This window comes from Symphalangus syndactylus, chromosome 9, assembly GCF_028878055.3.
Source record: "Symphalangus syndactylus isolate Jambi chromosome 9, NHGRI_mSymSyn1-v2.1_pri, whole genome shotgun sequence".
In the NCBI taxonomy this organism is placed as follows: Eukaryota; Metazoa; Chordata; class Mammalia; order Primates; family Hylobatidae; genus Symphalangus; species Symphalangus syndactylus.
In genome coordinates, this window is record NC_072431.2 from 8,395,250 (window position 1) to 8,402,239 (window position 6,990).

Here is a 6,990-nt window from a genome sequence, read left to right on the forward strand (position 1 = left end):
CCCATCAGAAAGGGAGCATGACGTAAAGCATTTGTGCTCTTATATCTACTCCAGCTTTAATAGCACAGTGCATCCTGAGGACAGCTGATTGCATGCGAGATTTTTTCAGGAACCAGGACCTATCCATGATTGTAATTCAAAAGTGTCAGACATTTAACAACACCACAACCACTCTCCTGTTTCCCCACCCTGCACCAGCAGCCTTGGGTCAGCTCTTCAGCTTTCCATCCCTGAGGGAGAATGGCTCTGAGGAGCCTGTTTTATAGACACCCGGAGTTCTCCAGTGAGACCAAGTTCGTTACTCACCATGGTCCCTGGATCAAGGGCAATCCTTTACTGGTTGTCTTAACTTCCCTTTCTCATTTCCTCAGATCTCAGAATTTACTGGCATCACCATCCAGATAAAATACTGCATTGAAACCCTTGTCTCAAACACTACTTACGAAATAACTGAACAGTGATTTATTTGTAGAAGAGAGAAGCAAGAATCTGTTTAGGAAAATGGGCTCAAACTTAACATAGGATATATGTATTAACATATACATATGTCAACTATATGTTGTTAGGCTAAAAAAATACATAAAGTTATATGTCATCTGATATCTTTATAAAAACATGTATACCCTAAACTGCTAGGATTCTTCCGGCCTGGTAGATATAGTGAAGCAGTTTCATTCTTTATTCATTTTCTGTTTTCTTTTTGGGTACTTATTTTTTTTTTACATTGAACATATGTTGATTTTGTTGTCTTAAAAAAAAGAAGGAGGAAAACACCTGATGAGAGAAAAAATGGTTTAGTGCAAGGAAAAGTTTTCTTTGGGGTTTTTATTTTTCAAAAGTGGATCTTTTCTAGATTTGGCCTAGAAAATAAAGCTTTAGGCATTCTAAAAGGGAAGTATAATACAGTAAGAAGAACCACGTCTGCCTAGTGAAGTCCTAGGGATACTGAAAGCAGGCTAATTATCAAAGGCAAATATTACTTAATGGTGCACATTGGCAGAGGAAATCAAGTAGGTTGAAGAGTCAAAATATGCTCTACTTGGTGAAGAATACTTAATTCAAAGTTTAGACTGGGAATATTAGTTGAAAGAAAAGAAAAAATCTTGATTGTGAGTTCATGAAAACCATAATATGTGTATTAATGATTGGCAACAATGATGAGTTTAAATGCCAGAAGAAACATGCAGAATTTCTGTGTTAGAATATAATGGACATGTGCTTTAAGGCTATTTTCCCGCTTTTATCCCCTCTTTCCAGTACACTAATTATTTGTTGATCTCAGTCGTAGTCTCTCAACTGTATTTATTTGTTCTGGAATATAGTGCACTGCATATGAAAGTAATCGCCATCACAGTGAATGCATTTCTTTTCATCTCTCTGGCCTGGCTAGCTCTGTTGATTTGGGCATGTGGTAATGAGGCCAGTGCTGTCGATTCAAACCCCATCCTAATTAGCTGTGCATGGAGAGATGAACTCCATGGACAAACCTGCTACTCTCAACCAAACATCAGACCAATGCTTATTATCAGTCAGAAATGGGACAAAGATTGTGCAGCTAAATTGATGGTTTTCATTATCTTTATTGAATAAAAATGTCAAAAGTTTGTTTTTCACTGGTGTATTAATACCCTGTGCTTCTCCAGTATTCCCCTTGTGTGGAATGGCAGCAAAACTCACTAAAATTTAAGCCAGAAAACTGGGAATCAACCTTGATACCTCCACATTCTTCATTCCCTCTATTCGATCAATCACCATACCTATTTGTTTTGCCTCCTGAATGTATTTCAAATCTATCTTGTCATGTCTAATGTCCCTACCCCAGACTAGGTTACCACGTACTCTTGCTAGGATACTGCAGTAACTTCTTCCTGTAGACCTTTACATCCAATCCTGCCATCTCTAGTCATTCTCTATGTTATAGCTTATGTGATTGTCTTAAAATGCAAATACTATACACATTCTCCTTCCTGAAGCCTTTTAAAATCTTCCAATTGCTCACCAAATAAAGACAGAATTCCTTAAAGTAGGACATAAAGCCTGTATGACCCGGTTTCTTCTCACCAATCCAGCCTTATAGCTCCTGTTTGATGGGCACTGGTACTCCCCAACACATATCATATTTCATAGTCTATCATCAGATTTAAATAAAGAAATGAATGATGAATGATTATCCTACCACCTTCACTCACGTTGCTTAAGGATTTTTTTTTTTTTTTTTAGTTTCCCCAGTGCCATCTCCAAACTCAGGGTTGTGTCTGCTTTTGTTTTGTCTCTTAATGCTCTAAGCCCCTCTTCCTTTCTCCAGTTCATTCCTGGTCTCAGCTTATACATACAACCCTCTGAAAATCCTCTATCATTTAGGCCAAATAGGTTTTCTATTATATTTACCCTTTCCCTTAGAACATTCCTCAAAAGTTTAATTGAATATTTGTGTGCTTTATTATTGTCAGTTAATTACCAGCTTATTACACTGTAAGTTCTAGGAAGCCAGGGGAAATATGCTTGTTTTGGTTACCTTTAAAAAAAATTCATAGGAGGGTCTCAAATGTTTGTTAAATGACAATGAATGACTATATTTCCCCTCTATTGATCCCTTAGAAGCCAAGTCCAAAGATTTCCCCAAAGATTCATTCTCTTCAGTCATTTTGTACAGTTGATCACACTTTTTAATTTTGAAATTAAAACATGTTGGTGTTACTATGTTTGCTGGTTTTTCCTAATTGTTTTGAGTACCATCTATTGCTTCCCATACCACCTATTTCTTCTTTTATCTTTAACCACAGTTGTTTTCCATAGGTCTATGTTCATCCCACCCATTATAAGAACTACATCTCAATGGATGATATCAAACTGACTTCAGTCTCCCAGACTATATTTGTTATATAGATTCAAGACGTATGATGAATCATATACTCTACAGTCCAAATCATAAATCAGTTTCCTCTTCATCACTAAAACACATTTTTTCTCCTAAATTATGATATTCTTCTGAATTCTCTATCTTGGTTAATTTGATCACCATTATGCTCCCATTTTTCTAGTCAACTATGTTCAAGTATATTCAAAACCCATAGAATCATCTTTGCCTCCATATGTTGTATCCAAAACTTAATCAGTATTGCCTCCTTATTCTGTCATCTCTAACCCTTTTAAAATTTCATTCTGCTTCCAAAGAAATTCAGATAGAACCTGTCTTGACATTGTAATAGCATACTAACTCATGTCATTACCCTTGTACCCGAGATTCATCATCATAACCATGTCAAATTTGCCTTCCTAAAGATAACTGTACTCCTTTACAAGAATGTGGAGCCTCAAATATTTTGGTCCCCTGCTCAGGGATCCTTAGTATCTACCTATTGTATGCTGACTAAGGTACAAACTCCTAAGTGTGTACCCCAAATTTTTTTTAAATGTTTATAATATATCTTGCCAGATTACTATGCATTGCAATTTTACTGAAAAGCATATTCTCCCTAGAACATATTCACACTTTCTAAATTCTTTAAGCTTTATCTTACTATTCCACTTGACTTAAGTGACTTCTAGCTTATGATCTTGAGGTAGGAGTCCTACTCATTCTTGAACATTCGTGTCAAGAGCTACTTTTTATTCTGATAACCTTCTTGGACTCCGTAACACCTTTTGGCACCTCTTTTATGGATATTTTGCTTTATATCATAACTATTAGGTCCTTGTCTTACTTCCTTAGTGGAGACTGTCAGCTCCTTAAGAGCAGGTATTATTTCTTATTAGTTTTATGTTCCCAGTCATGCAATTTCAAAGATTGGCATATACCAGGTGCTCAATTAATATTTGTTGAATTAAACTAAATATGTAGGAAACCAAACTAATAAAAATGTATATATATATATAGAAAAAAATTCAAGAAATCATTAAAATTTGTACATCAGAATGTGTAGAATAAAGACTTTATTGTTCCTGCTGTATCATTTGTTTTATTATAAGATTTAATATTATTAATGTTTATATGATTTAATTGTCTTCAAATTATCTAATAAAACCTTAATGTGATATTCCCAAATGTTCTGTGAGATAGTCAGAATAAATAATAGAATATTCATTCTAAAGATCAGTAAACTGGAGTACAGAGATTTTATAACAGACCTACTAAGACCTCATAACATAACACGCCTAGAACTAAAACCAGGGTCTTTTAACATTCATCACCATAATACACTGTCTCATAATCCCAGTAATATTTGTTTGCCAATATAAAGTGAACTAATGTATTAATGGTGTTTGATAGTTTAATTTTTTTATCTAAATGCATAATATATGTAAACATATTCTGGATATTCTTAAAGATGATGAGAAGACTGACAAAACTAATGAGAAAACAGGAAATGGCAATAATTAGAATTTATTAGTTATTTATAATTATATATAGACACACATGCATAAAATTATGAATATGTGTTTATGCATATAAATATATGTATGTGTATATGAATATACATACACACACAATTTGTTATATATGTGTGTAGATAGACACATAGATCAGCACATATACATATATAGCATATGACTGAAAATTCTAGGTACATAATTATTTCTCCCAAACATCTTATAATTTAGAATAAATGTTATGGGGATGATCTCTCAGAAGCTAAACTAATCTCTTGACAAGGAATCATGAATCTGTATATAATATAGAAGTTCAAAGGAGAAAAAAATTGGAAAAGATTTACATTATCATCAAAATTTGATCTTGTTCATCCTAGTTTGAAATTATCTGTAATGTATCAGCATAAACTAAGGTTCATATAACTGCAGCCACTTCAATTATTTTAGTGTTATTTGTACACAGCAATCTTCACATGAATAATCCAGATTCAGATCCCTTGTGACACTTTGCATTTTGGATTCATAGTCACGTTGAAACTTGTACAAGGAAGACATGGTGTTTAAACTTCAATAGTCTTCTTCATTCATCCTTAGCACTGAATACAGGCTCAATAGAAGAACGGGAATTTGCATGGTAATAATATGAAATGTTTTGACATCAAAAATATATAAAAGACTTTTCTGACACACTGAGTACTTGGTGTGACTAAGAGGTTTAAGTGCAAGTGCACTGATATTGCTAAAGAAACGAAATGACTTAGCTGTAAGGAAAATCTATTTGTAATTGCCCCTTCACCCCTATAAAAGTATTTGTTGAGAAGTACTATGACTGTTTCCAATTGGCTACAAATATTAAGAAAGAATTTCTAGACTGTTAATTCTATGTTGAAATTGAGTAGAGATAAACTTCATAAGGCAGAATTCAAGTAAGTCAGTCAAATAAACAGGATTACTGTTTACATTTACATTGAATACACAAAGGAGAATGTCATGCTTCTTCTGAAAAGATTTCCCAGTAATGCTACTGCTAATTTATTTGAATAAATTTATTTTCTGTCCCAAAGAATAAGCTTAGAAAAATAACAATTTTGCAACTTGATAGTATAAGAGCAGTGTCTTACATGAAATATAATTTCTGTTAGAAAGGAAAATTTTGTTCTAAGAAATACTTGCTGATAAAAAGACACATTTAGGTCTTTTAAAAGTAGTTTAAATGATATCTGTTTTTTCAAATTTTTCTGAGATTTTTTGTGGGTTTTTTTTTCTACATTTGGATTTATATTCTTTTTAATTGTGGGTTGGTTGGGTGCTTAGTATTGAGGGAAAGGCAGATGGGTTGCCTGTACTAACTAGAATATAGGCCTTACAACTTAGTCATGCTGGAGTTAGACTATTCTGCTTTCTTTTTACTTCTGAATTCATTGCTTCAAGCATGCATGAATTCCACAGAACTATAGAGTATGCTATTACAAGGTAGGTATGCTGCTTAGAACTGGGAGTGCAATGTGAACAAGATGTATGACACTGCCCATTCTCAAGTTAATATCATCAATTTAAGTGAGCTTTTGCTTTTTTATATTTAAGGCAATCTAGCCTCAGTCTTCTTGGTGGGAAACAGTAACAAGTCTTGAATGAAATATTTACGTGCATACTTGCAGTAGCTCTATTCAATTCTCAGTAAATATTTCTTAAATATGCCCCACCCACCCAGTATTTGTGAATGTCGGTTCTACTCTCGGTTTTGCATTGCAAAATTAAGGAGAATCACGTTGAAAATAAGATAACACTCTGCCTCCACAAACTGCTCTTAGCCCGTGAACCCAGTATCCCTTTGTTTTGTGAAACTGCTATAGTGACCAAAATACGGTGGTCATGAATGGAGAGAATGCAGACACTCTGGAGAAAGGATGCTCTGAGGCTCTGTCAAAATCAGTTACTCAGAGCCCTCACTTCTCTCACATCTGATATTTTGCAAAATTATTAGTTACAGCTATAAAGCAAGTGTATTAAAAACTATGGGGCTATAACATAAGCAAACTATCTTTTTGTGAGGTTAGTTCTGACCCAAAGCCTAAATTTAATTTAAAAAAAGAAATGTACTTACCAGGAGCTTAACAAAATCTGTGATGCTGTGCAGTCAATTGAGAAAGAAGCTCTGTTTAAAGAGTCTTTGGGTAAATATGCCCATTTCTAAAGAAGCTATTACAAGCCCGACTTTCTTTATCCTTAAGTAAATTAGTACTTATCTGGTTAGCTATTGCAAGCAAACCTTCCACGGTTGTGTTGCAAGTATAAAGGAAGGATGACCTAGAAATAACATCATTGGATTTAGAGGACTACCTGTATTTTGTTTCAGTCACATTCTGTCCCCAATCTATAGAAATTTCTGCAGATTGAATGATTCTGTAAAATGACAACTTTCATAGTGATATTATAGTTAAAGTTGTTTCATTTTTGTTTAATCAGTTTCTACGTTATAATAAAATGTTTCTATTCACAAATGTAATGGGCTTTTAAAGGGATGGGTTCAAGAATGTATCTGTCTCTCTATTCATTTGATAATAAGAACAACAACAAATCAGTGACATCTGTGAGCCAGGCATTGTTCTGTGTATCAAG